The 13,321-nt window shown below is 42.5% G+C and overlaps 1 long non-coding RNA gene across 1 annotated transcript in view; it reads left to right on the top strand.

The window, feature by feature from the left end:
* Positions 1-5,184, top strand: part of LOC125618444 — a 65,736-nt gene extending 60,552 nt beyond the window's left edge. Inside the window, exon 3 of the long non-coding RNA XR_007349708.1 lies at positions 4,974-5,184. This is a non-coding gene — a long non-coding RNA (uncharacterized LOC125618444). The remainder of the gene's footprint in view (positions 1-4,973) is intronic.
* Positions 5,185-13,321: the final 8,137 nt, after the last annotated feature.

Raw genomic sequence — 13,321 nt, 5'->3', positions numbered from 1 at the left:
CCCCAAACAATAGAGCACAAATATATATTTACATATAATTGACATCATATTAGGTATTATAAGTAATCTAGAGGTACTTTAAAGTACATGGAAGGAGTTGGGGATGTGGCTCAGTCAGTGGCAGAGCAGTTGCTTAGCATGTGCTAGGCCCTGGGTTTGATCCCTAACACCACAGAAAATTAAATTAAACTATACAGAAAGGTGAGCATGGGTTATGCTATGTTATTTATGCCAATGCTATGCTTTTATTTATTCCTTTTTTTTTTTTTTTTGGTGTTTGACATTGAAGTCAGGGCATTGTGCATACTAAGCACACACTTTACCACTGAGCTAGATCCTCAGTTCTACACCATTTTATGTAAGGACTTGAGACTCTGAGATTTTGGTATCTGCAGGGGACCTTGGAACCAATCCCCTGAAGATACTGAGTGACAACTGTAAATGCCATCTGGGCAGGGAGTTTGTTTTTTTCCTTACCTCCAGTATCTAGAAAAATGCTTAATGTATAACTGAATAAGTTTGTTTTTTGTTTTTTTTTAAGAAAAAGAAAGAAAGAAAGAAAGAGAGACTGAGTGAATATAAGTAAAATTGCATACTCATTGCATAGACTGGACTGTGGTTCTTCTTGTGGCTGTTTGGCAGCAGGGCAGGCAACATGAGCTTTCCTTACCTTCGCCTGTCTCAGCATAAGCCTTTATCGGATATTGATAAGCTTGATCCAGAGAGTTTACCTAGCAAATTTGCAACCTCAAGAGGCATCTTCTCTAGGGACATCCTGGAATCTTGTGATGTCACCACTACCTAGATTTCTTTGTTGTCTTTTGATAATCTTCCCTTAAATGCACCCTTCTTATGGGATGACAGCAAAGTTAATTATTGATGTTGACAGTGAATGAATGCTCTTTGATATCTGTGAAAATCATTGCCTTTATTTTAAGAGAAGCTTACCAGGGTGAAAAGCACTGCCTCCCCCATTGTGGGTGGCAGGAGCTCAATTCTGAAAACACATTTAAAAATCATATTTGCTCAATAAGCAATATAATGATTGCACTGCCCCAATGCCATTCTTATATTTATATATAATTTATATCTGAATTTACACACTCCTAGAAAAATTAAGATGGGTAAATTTTTTCTCTTTCATTTTCAATTTTTCTTAAAGCTTCAACAACTTAAGGGTTTCTAAGGCAGTTATGGCTAGGTAATTTTGGCTGACTTCAGCTTTAACTATTCCACATTTCCATCTTCTCACAAGGAAATGTTTGCCATTCATAGCTAATCAGAGCCATGAGCAGAAAGGAGTTTCTCCCTTCCTGGTTTTTGTCTGTTTGTTTTAAGGAAAGGACAAGTTGCTGCAGAAACTTGAGTTATAGAAATATTGGATTGACAGAACACTTTGGAGCGTGGAAAACTGGAATTTTGAGCAAACCATCCATTGTATTATGTTTATCAATCACTTCACATGGAGGAGTGAAAGTAAATCCAGCACATGTGATGTGTGGGCTGGGTACTGACGTTTGCTAGGGCTTCAGACAATGTGTTAGTGACAAATTTAAGGGTTCTTATCTGGCGGATAAGTTAGATCATTTCTGTTACTCTCAAGTGCATGAATGATGCTATATGACAATTGACCAGCCACTGTGTGTGCTAGGAATTCCATTCATTGTGTATTAATAGCATCAGGATTATAAGGGTGTCTTACACCCTTCCTGATTTCATAATCTATTTTCAGACCAGCCGATTTGGAGGCTCGCCAGGTCTGCAATCTTGTCAGCATTGACTTGGACAGTGGGAGCAAAGCAGGTGAACCTGAAAGATTCAACTGAGGGACAAGGGGGAGGAAAAGGGTAAAATGAACTTTAAGTCTACTGTGAAAGTAAAGTATACAGTACGGATAGCTATTTGGGAGACACTAAGCAGTCAGAAATGGATGATGACCTGATTAGAGTATTCTCAGAAGAGTTTATTTCAAAGTGAGTGTTAACTAAAAATGGTATCATTCATTCATTCAAGTTTTGTTGTTGTTGCTGCACTAGAGACTGAACCCAGAGGTGCTTTACCACTGAGCTACATCCCCAGCCCATTTTTCACTTTACTGTTTTGAGACAGGTTCTTGCTAAGTTGCCCTGTCTGGCCTGGAACTTGCCATCCTCCTGCCTCAGCTGCAATTACAGGCTCATGCTACTATGCCTGGATCAACAATCTTTAATTAAGCACCTACATTGCTCTTGGCATCTGGTAGCATGTTGTGTGTGTGTGTGTGTGTGTGTGCATGAAGATAATTTTCTGAGCTAAAAAGTTAAGGAGGCCCACAAGTAAGATGGGGATGTGGTCAAAATAACCTGGGTTTGAATCCTGGTTCCACTTTTTAGCTGCATGACCTGGGATAAGTGGCTTTGTTTTTCTGATTCTGTACAGTAGGCATCGTAACTGCCAGGTCAACAGATTTCTGTGTGAATCAACTGAGGCAATTCTGTGAGGAGTAAGTGAGGCGATGTTGTAGAAAGCAACTTCACGTGGCCCATGGGAGACATTGACAATGTGGGGTTCTCTCCCCTTCTCCCAGGAAAGCAAATGGCTCCCAGCCATTCCTGAGGAAGGCAGGGAGGTAAATAAGGAAGCAGGTTTGTCTTTGAGGGCATGGCATTCCTGGACTCTGTGTGTGTGTGTCTGCAGTGAGAAACGCTTGATGTTTCCCATGAAATGTATGAGTCACCGTTCAAGTTTAGGTCCTCGGACGTTACAGGTCAGCAATGACACCAGACAGCCTTGCTTTGCTGGTGCTCATGGCCAAAGAGGAAAATGTTTGGATTGTGTCTAAGGAACTACCCATTGTAAACACAACCTTCAAAACCAGGTCACACATACATCAAGGTGCCAAACAAAGACATGCTTTGGTCATTTCTGCCATCCCCAGATCAGGCAGCATTTTCAGTTGGCATTAGGTGACTCCCTGTCCTAGCACGAAATCATTGCCAGACTGGAGGCTTGTATCTTCCCATGGCACAGCACAAGGTGTGCTAATAACAGACACCCATGGGGGGCCCCGCTGCCAGCCACAGCAGGGCTGCAGGAGCACTTTTGGCAAAGCATTGTCTGCACTGCCCTTTTGCCCAATTCCATAAGCCGCAGTTGCTTCAGGCTGAGTCAAGCAGATTCACTTTTAAGGCCCTGCCAGAATGAACAGGTATCTATTGAACACCATCTACCTTCATCCTTTGAACCAGGGGAAGAAGAGATAGAGCTGTCATCTGCCAAATCTTCAGCAGAGTCATGGGGAAGTGGTCAGTCACCAACTCTGGCCCCCTCTGGCTCTCGTGGCTTGTACCCTGAGATGGCAAATAACTGAGACTCTGCTGGTGACTAGGGCTGGCCTGAGGCTGCTGGCCTGTGCAATAGGGGATAAGTGATAACAGTTCATTGGTCACTGAGGGCTAAATGAGTTAATATGTGAAAGCGGTTAGGATAGTCCTCAGCACCTCATTGTCCTTCCTAAGCCTTAACTGACATTAGCAGCAGGACTTCTAGTCCACTGGTGGAGGAGTTTGCTGATCACAATGTGTAGAGTGACTCAGATGCTTGAGGTCCTTTGTGCCACAAAAGAGAAGGTGGTGCTGTCAGGAGCATTCTGGTGGGTTTGAATCCCCAGGTTGGCCACATAGTGGCTTTGGGACCTACAGGAGTGTGGTATTTAACCCAGCCTCTTTTTTTTTTTTTTTTGGTCTGTGAATAGGGATGGATATATTACTTAGCTTTGTGACTTGGTACACACTTAATGAACGGTGGCCATTGTCATTATCATCACCATCTTTCCCATCTGGAATTCACTTCCCAAGTTAGAATTGCCTTTGGTAAGACAGTCTGCACAAGGATGAATGAGGGCAGGCCTACACTCCTTTCTGATTAATATGTGAAAGCAGGTTTGTATCTTTAAATAGTTGTTTCTGTGACTGCCTGGGAGAAGCACACTGGAATAAAAAGGGAAGAGCCCTGGGTTTGGAGACAAAAGACCCAACTTTGAATCCTGGCCTTGCATTTGTCAGCTGTGTGCCCCTGAATGCCCTACAACCTCTCTGTGCCTCCCTGGATAAGAGCCCCAGGGCTTCCCTGAGGACCAGCAAGATGTTGAGTGTGAAAGGGAGAGGAAAGGCAAGGTTCTTTTCTGCAGCAACAGCAAGGCGGGGAGAGTCAATGAAGGCGGGGAGAACCCAGCCCAGGATGATGTGGCATTGTGTGGCTGCCTGGAGGAAAGAACCTCCAGAAACCCTGACCCATGAGAAGGACACCCAGGGCCCGTCCTGATGACACTGCCATGTCATCCTGAGCCATTTTCTTCAGGGAAACTTAATTTGTTCCAGGAGCTCCTGGGGAAGGAGTCGAGAGACTTCTAGATACAGAACTGTGTGACAGGAGGGAAATTCCTGGGCAGGACCCCGCAGATAATCAAGAGAAAGACAAAAATGTTTCTCTTCCCTTACCTCTTCCCTCCTCCTAGATTATGCAGAGTGGTCCTAATTAACAACCAATTCTTGGACTTTCCAAACAGGGTCATAAAGGACGCGTTTACACTATTTTCTTGAAAGGCCAGAGCAGGGAGGGTAGACTAAGCCCCATGGTGATTGCCATGAGACAATTAAAATGTGCTGCCGCCCCCACCCCCAAGCAGCTGTTGAAATGCCTTGGTCTCCCACGCCTTGGCCCTGGCTGGCTGCCCCCTAAAGTCACATTCCTGGCAGGTCCAGGGAAAAAATCCACCAGAACCAGAAATGGCTCAGTGTTCTCCAGTTACCAGCAGGTGGAAGGTGGGGCTGCTTCTACCAGAAATGGTTTTGACAGATCCCCAGAACTCATGGGTGTTTCCCACTTGGTAGGCAGAGTTGTATGCCAGTGGCTGGTCCTCAGAAACCCAGGGTTTCATTCTTGTGGATATAGGTTCCCCTTTCTCATTGGGTTGTTGCTCTTTTTGCTTTCAGAGGACTGTGCCCACACCGTTGACCTGCCGTGACAATAGAGGGCGTTGTGTGTCTCCCTCTCCTTTCGTCTGCACTGGAATGATTTCCACAGAGAAGCCCACGTTCAAGGCTATTTCCCTCCCTATGTAACCCTGACGGAGGCCTCGCGAATTTGCTTGCATTGTCTCAAAAAATGTACAGATATCCAGGAGACACTCAGGGGTTGCTCCATGTTTTTGCCCAGAAATGATGGAATCAAGTTTAAATACTAAATTACAAGTGCCTTTGTGAATGAATTGGGGTGTGGTTTTTGTTTTTTGTTTGTTTGGTTGGTTTGCTTTTTGCCCCATAGTCTGTCTTCATGGGGGGAAATATTTTTATATAGGTTAAATGATACTGATTGACAGAGCCACTAGCATGATAGTTTAGTGAACATGCTATAATGACATTGATATGTCCTCTTTATTAGATGAGCCAACTTTTCTTGGGTCCTTATAAAGTTTCAGGGGTTGGGGAGATCTAAATTGGACTAGGTTCCAAATAAAATTCTTACTCCCCTCTATTAAAAAAAAAAAAAGCATGCTATGGTTTTGTTCAGCTTAACTTTCTACTTACAGAGCAATGCAAGAACTACCACGTGTGCATCTGAGTCTGACTTCAGCCTTTAGGACCCAGTCCTCTGCTCCTATTCATGCCTGAGCTTCCTCCTGGTCACCTGCAGATCTCAGCCCCACAACTGTCCCTGGGACCCCGCGCACGGGGTAGGTTGCAGGTGCTGGCAAGCCAATGCCCCCATAATCCAGCAGCACTCTCCAAAGAATCCACCAGCATCCTGGCTTTTCTGGGAAGCCCACTCTGAGATGCTCCACATGCTTTCACAGGCCCCTGGCAGGATTATTCGCTGCTTGCTGTGGTCTCTTGCTCACTTGTACATAAAGATCAGCTTCCTTCCCTTCTCTGTCTCATTTCCTATTACCTGCTGCAACCTGGGATTACTCCTTAACATGTCACCAGCCTTAATTTCTTGCCCCAAGTATGGTCCTGGAGGGTGCATGAAGGACACTGAGTGTCAGCAAATGCCTCCACTCTGGCTAGATACATGCTCTGAAACCCTCCTCCTATGTTCCCAGGGTCTCCCTCCCTGTCTTCTGGAGGAAGCACTCAGTACTGGATCCTCCACCCCACTGACTACCCAAGACAGTCCTCCACCTCCTAGAATTCCCTCTCCAACTGCAGCAATTTCCTTCCTGTAAACTACACTGTGTTCCAGAAGGTACCAAGAGCTTAGCACTCCATGCTATGGTAATTCCACTCTGTGTCTACTTTGCTGTCCTCAACTAAATTGTCAGGTTCTGGAGAACTGGAGACCATGCAAAATGATTTTTGTTTTGTTCAGTTTAGTTATTATTGCATTTGTTTTTGTTTCCCATTGTACAGCAATCACATGCTGGTGATAGAGAAGGTACTTAATCAGTATAAAGATTCACTCAGCATTCAACAAACATGTGTCATCTGCTTTATTCTAAGGGTTGGGAATATATTTCTCCCAGACTAACTGCAAGTGTGGGCTACAGGCAATTATCAGAAGTAAATGATTAATCATATGTTAGGTAAGAAAGCATTAGCAGAAACAGAAGAAATAAAGCAAGAAAGATGATAGGAATGGCCAGGTTGGGGACATAAGGAAACCTCAATTTTCTTTTATTTACTTATTTATTTATTATTTTGAATAAAAATTGTATATAATTGTTCCTTGGCATCCATGGGGGATTGCTTGCAATAACCCCTGCGGTTACCAAGACCCATGAATGCTCAAGTCCCTTATATAAAATGATGTTCTATTTGCATATAACTTATGTACATTCTCCCATATATTTTAAATCATCTATAGATTACCTATGATATCTAATCCAATCTAAATTCTATGTAAATAGTTGTTAGATTGTATTGTTCAAGGAACAATGATAAGAAAACATGTCTGCACATGTTCAGTATAGGTACAATTTAAATTTCTTTTCTTTTCTTTTTTTTTTTTTTTTGCTTCATGGTTGGTTGAATTCACAGGTGCAGAACCTGTAGAAAAGGAGGCTGACTGTATACTTAGTGTATAACATGATGTTTTGATATACCTGTATATAGTGAAATGATTACTACAACCCAGCAAATTAAAATTTCCATCTCTCACATAATTATCTTGTTTTCTTTTATAACTAAAGCACCTGAAATCACTCTCTTAGCAAATTTCCAGTATTTAACCTAGTATTATTAACTTTAGTCATCAGATGGAACATTAACTCTCTAGACTGATTCACCCTACATGACTGCAATTTGTGTACACGTTGACCAACATCTCCCATTTCCCCACCTCCCCAACCCAACCTCCCTTTTATCCTTTGTTTCTCTGTTTGCAACTTTTCAAAATTCCACAGGTAAGTGAGATGATACAGTATTTTTTGTATGTCTGACTTATTTCTTGTCAGCATAATATCTTCTAGGTTCATCCATGTTGTCAAAAATGGCAGGATCTCATTTTTTAAGGCAGGATAATATTCCCTTATTTATATGTGTGTCTATCTATCTCACAACTTCCTTATAAAGTAAAGGAAAATAAGAATTGACAAGATTGTGGAGAAAAGGGAACCCTTAGATACTGCTAGTGGGAACATAAATTAATACAGTCATTATGGAAAATACTATGGAGTTTTCTCAAAAAAATAAAAATAAAAATAGACTTACCATATGATCCGGCAATTTCTTTTCTGGGTACATATCCAAAGTAAATGAAATCATGTTGAAGAGACATCTGCACTTCCACCTTCATTACAACATTATTCATCGTTCACAATAACCAAGACATGGAAACAACTGAAGTTTCAAGTAGTTTGTGAAGAAAGCTGCATTGAAAATATCACCTCTGAACAAAGACTTGAAGGAGAAGAGGGAGCGTGCTCTTCAGATACCTGGAAGGAGACTTTTCCTGGCAGGAAGAGGAGCTAGTAGATGGGAGCAGGTCAGATGCATTCGTGAAGCAGAAAGGAGATCAATATTGAGGAAGCAAGGTCACAATCAAGGGAGGTAGAGACACAGTGGCCAGCCCCAAAGGTCTGTGGCCAGTGTAAGGATGGGCCTTTGATTCTGAATGAGATGGGGGCAAGAGACGTGACACCATCTGACTCACATTGGAACAGGATCCATTGGCTGCTGGACTGACCATAGACTGTGGGTCTACAAGGGACACCTTGGGGAGGTGAAATGCAGCCTCTCTTTAGAGATGACAATGTTTTGGCTGGATGTGTTTTGAAGACAGAGCCTACTGGATTTTCTGCTGGACTGTCTATGGAGCAGGTTAACTTCAATGTCCTGATCAAGAAGGTCTCCACCAGATTTTTCTACTGGCAAGTGATTAATTTCCCCTTTGTAATTAGTAAGTAATTTGTGGGGAGATATTTTTAGATTATATAGATATCCTCTTCCTCATCAAATCCACTAGTGAAAATCGTCTAGTTTAAGCAGTCTTTAATAACTCTTGCTTCAATCAATTATTGCTATGATAGGTTATCAAATGGTGATTTTACTGACCCCATCATTCATTCTTTATTAATTGGCCCTTTATTGTAAAGAATAGCTTTGCCTCCTTGATTATCTATGTGAGTTTATTTGATTTACTGTGTTTCAATAGGTATGTGTCCTTCTATATTTTGATGTTCAAAATGTCCCATATTGGCTGGTAGGAACCATATTTCTGACACAGTATACTTTCCTTTTCCTACACTTGAAACTCAACTATTTTTTTTTCCAAGGAGCTCTGGTTCCTCTGAGTGGAAAAAGCATTTAGAAATCAGGACCCAAGTATACTATGTATTTTTAAATTATGGATTTTTAAGTCCTTTGTTATTCAAATTTTCATATCTTCATTTTAACAGTGAAACTTTAGCTGAGTCCAAATTCAACAGAAAGAAACATGAAATATTAGAAGCTTTTAACCAAGATGTCCCTCATATTTAGACACAAAGTTACACTGGTCATAAAATCCTAAGTGTCCTGCCACATTGGAGTGCATTTTGGTGTACTTAGCTATCAGAGGAAATGGCGTAGTTAATATTCTATGCTCATTCTAGAAAGATTCACCATCTAAAAACAATAGAATAAGTTTAACATCTTTTCCATAAAGGAGATGTAAATGTTCCTGGATGACTCATTGTATATATACCCCATATTTTTGTACAATTAAATTTCTTTAAGTTACCTTCACAGACCTTTAATATTTCAATTGGGTGTTCGAAATGTATCATGATTGGGACAAGGCTGCGTATGCTCAGCAATGCCCTTCTCTGGAGGCCTTTCTCTCTCTTTCTTTCCAAGTTCTAAGGCACTTGTAACAATTATAATAGTAAACATTATGCAATTCACAAATGACTTTCACAGATGTTATCTCAGGTAATCTCACAACAACCTCTTACTATAGTCAAAGTCATCATTCTTATCCATTTTTAAGATGGGGAAAGTGGCAGAGAAAGCCTAAACAACTTTCCTAAAGTCACATGAATGGAAAATATAGCAAAGTGCCTTTTCTAAAACCCTGAGTTTTCTAAAACATCCTCATAGTTTCCATCCCTGACTACGTATTAGAATAAAAAGATTTGAGCCCACACCTCATCCCAGAGACTGTGTTTCAATGTGTGGGTGGCAGACCATCCTTGGTACCTTTTGCAAGCTCCACCACCAAGCTGATGGGCAGCCAAAGTTGAAGGTGGCTGTACCACACTGTGCTGCCCATAGTTCCTCCATAGAACTGGCAAGTGCCAGACCTCACACTTGTGACCTATGAACTAATGGAGCAAAGCCACAAAGGGGCCACAGCTGGGCAGGGCTTGAAAAGGAGAGGCTCCAAGATTGGAGAGGTGCAGAATGGTTCTGGGACTTGGCCACTGCCTAGGTCCATGTTCAGGGGAACTTCTCATCTCCTTCGCTCATTCTCATGCAAAGCCCAGATGTCTGGTTAGAGGTAAGCTTGAGGGTGGGGCATGGGGCACTACACAGCCGCTCTGGTGCTCCTGGAAAGTGTGAGCTGGCATATTGTTGTGCCTTGGCAGATCCTTACCTATTTTAGGCTATGTCCTGCTCGACAGTGTGGGAGTCTGTATCTCCATGCTAAATGTGAAGAATATTCTGCTAAATCTAAAGAAAAAAGTGAAATAGGGATTGTAGTTTCTATTTTTATCTGTTTTCTAGATCTTCTGTTATCAGTACTCTTGGGCCTACAAAGTTTCTATCCCTTTCTTTTTCTTACTCTTATAAAAGTCTGGGTTTTTGTTTTGTTTTTTGCCTTCAACATCTTTGCAAGTCTCGTTCCAGTTTACCATTCTACTTTGACTTTTGCAGGTTTATGCCACTCTTTTGTTATATTCCACCTTTGTCAGTTTGCCTGACTTGCATCATTTTTGTGTGTCCATTGGCAAATGAACTCATAGATGAGCTCTTTCTGCAGTCGTATGGTTCACTTAGGTATCTTCCCTTCTGGTTTTTCTCTCTCCAATTTGTGGTTATATTGTAAATACTTGGTTAAGGTCTTCTCCTGAACTTCCTCTTTCAGGGCTTCTGCTATTGGAGTCTGGCATCTTTGTTTTGAATCTTTGAATTCTCTTTTCCTACATTTTGGGGCCACTGAAGACTACTAGGAGCTGTGTACTTTAGTCCACAGCCTGAGTCTGATCCCAGCTTGCACAAGACTTGATTTGGCTGAAGTGTTAAAGAATTTTGAATCTAAGCCCCTCATCTGATCCCATTTCTTCCTATTTTCTGTCATATCTCCCTACTGCATGCCTTTTCTTTACCACCTGGTCTCTCTAGATCTTTGAGTTTTTGTGATCCCTTCCTTAGCTGTGAGTGTGTTCTTTCCTGTGTAATGATTTGCCTGGTTCTCTGCCCCTTCTGCTGACCTATTTCAGCGGTAGAAGTTGCACAGCTCCCACCTGAAGCCCTTGCCATCTGGTAGGGAGCATTTCAGGCAACAGCATAACGTGTACCAAACCTCTACCCTGAGTCAACCTGACTCCTCCGTGTCCCAGAGATCAACTGTGTTTATGGTCACTTATGCATCTGCCCCTACTGTGCACTCCTTCAGTACATGCTTATGCCCTACACCTCTATATCAAGTCAGTTTATCTGGGCAATACCCCTTTCACTCATTGCACTCTTTGCCCAATTTGGCCTCATGCTTGCATTTCTTTCTTGGAATCCATCCAAGTGTGTGGGACAAGTGCATGGAGTACTGCCTACATGGTATATACTAAGGGCGTAAAAGCCACTCGCCTGTGCTAGGCGTGTGGACGGCAAACTGCTTACTCAGTAGGCACAGCCCTGGGCATGAGGCCATGTGTTGGAGTCCCTGTGCTTGCTCCATGGCCCATTCCTCAATTGGTCGCTGCAAGGACAGTTGGCCAGAAACTGTATTGGTGGCTGCCTATAATCTGCATAGCTACTGACTGAGTATATGTACATGTTAACTGCACAGTAAAATCAAACCTGCTTCCTACTTGGTCTCTGGAGGTCTTGAATAGTGACTCTATAGCCACACTCTCCTCTACCCTGCTCCGTGGACCTCCTCGGTGGACACGAGAGAGCCCATGCACAAGTGTCTATGCTCATCTGGGATGGAACTGGCTCTGTCCTCCACTCTTCAGTCCTCAGCTTCTGGAGCCTGGCTCACATACAGGTCCCAACAACTACTCAGGTTTCCATGGTTTTCCTTATAGGATGCTCCGTGGGACACTGACTGCTCCACAACTTCTTCTCCAGCCTTTCCTTGGGACCTGGGATATTCCTACCCTCCTCCCATCATTCAGTTCCCAGGCTCTGACTCCCCACCTTATTCCCAAGGGTAGCTTGCATAATTAGTCAACTTTCTACCACTATTAAAAAAATCCCTGAAATAAAAGAGACAATTTTATATTTTCCTCACAGTGTGGGAGGTTTTTGGTTCATGATTGGCTGGCCCCGTTGCTCTCAGGCTTTTCTCAAGGTGGAATATCAAGGAGGGAGCACTTGGCAGAACAAAGCTGCTCACTTCATGGCCAGAGCACAAAAGAAAGAGGAAGAGACCAGATCCCATAATTCCCTTTGAAGGCAAACTCCCTGTGACCTAAAGACTTCCTACTAGGCTTCATCTCTTGAAGTTTCCACCTCTTCTAATAGAGCCATGTTAGGGACAAAATCTTTAACACCTGGGTCCAAACTATAGCAGCTTATTCCTTTGCACACTACATCCTGTTCTTGGCTATTATAAAATCTAAGATGACTGATCACCTTTCTCAAAGCTTCCTAAAATTCCTCCTTCATCAAATAATTATTTCTTGATAGTCACCATTAGGTTCTGAGCAGTCATTTACCTCACTGCATTGACCCACTTCTACAGCTATATGCATGTACAAAAAGAACTGCCTTTCACAGCAAGCTCCTCAAATATTTCCTGATCCTATCAATGCATGATTGCATGATTTTGGGCACAGGTTTGCTATGTCTGGAGCTCCTATGCTTTGAAAATTGGTACAAACAGTGATGCCAAATTTCTTTTCCAGAGCATTCAGTTAATTAAAGCATTTCTATCAACCATTTCTTTGCCATGGCTTATTGGCAACTACTTGTGTGATTGTCTAAGGCAAGTAGTTTACAAATTAGTTTATCCCCAAAGAAAAACCCTGGCATCTTTTTTCCAGATGGATGACAAAACTGTCACGTGGGATAGCATCATGGGTAAACAGAACGTAATAAAACTTGAAGACTGACATTAATAAATTGACAGAGAAAGTCCTATGGAAGCTATCACCTTAGCACATATCAACTGCAGATTCTTGCTCAGAGGTAAAAATTTTTTTTTTTAATTTTTTTTCTTTTTTTTAGAGTCACGACCTCCAGTTTACATTTCGGAGAGAACTAGTGCTCTGTGCCAAAAGCAGTAAAGTTGACATATTCAAAATGTTCCATCCTTTAAGGTAAACCTTCTAAAGGGGAACCCTGGCCCCCTGGCTGCTGGTTGCTGCAGGAATTCTTATCTACAGCAGAAGATAACAAACCCAAAAGACTTGTAAAAAGAAGAACGGAGAGTTTCTTAGTGCTTTTAATCAAGGACATTTTCACTTTCTTTTCCGTGATTATTGCCTTGCAGTGAATCTGCTTAGTGCCTAATCCCTGGAAATGACACAGATGTCTGAGAGCTGCTGGGAGACAGTGCCTGGGGAAAAAAGTAAACAGGGGGTTGATACACTGAAGCTCCTGGTCAGGATGCTTACAGGGCCAGTATTCGGCCCCACTCCATTTAGGTGACAATTTCAGCCCCCATGGGCACTGCGGGGTGTGGGGGGGGGGGGGGG

This window comes from Marmota marmota, unplaced genomic scaffold (genome assembly GCF_001458135.2).
Source record: "Marmota marmota marmota unplaced genomic scaffold, marMar, whole genome shotgun sequence".
In the NCBI taxonomy this organism is placed as follows: domain Eukaryota; kingdom Metazoa; phylum Chordata; class Mammalia; order Rodentia; family Sciuridae; genus Marmota; species Marmota marmota.
Note: the sequence above shows the minus strand (reverse complement) of the source record. Positions and strands in the feature narration are given on the sequence as shown.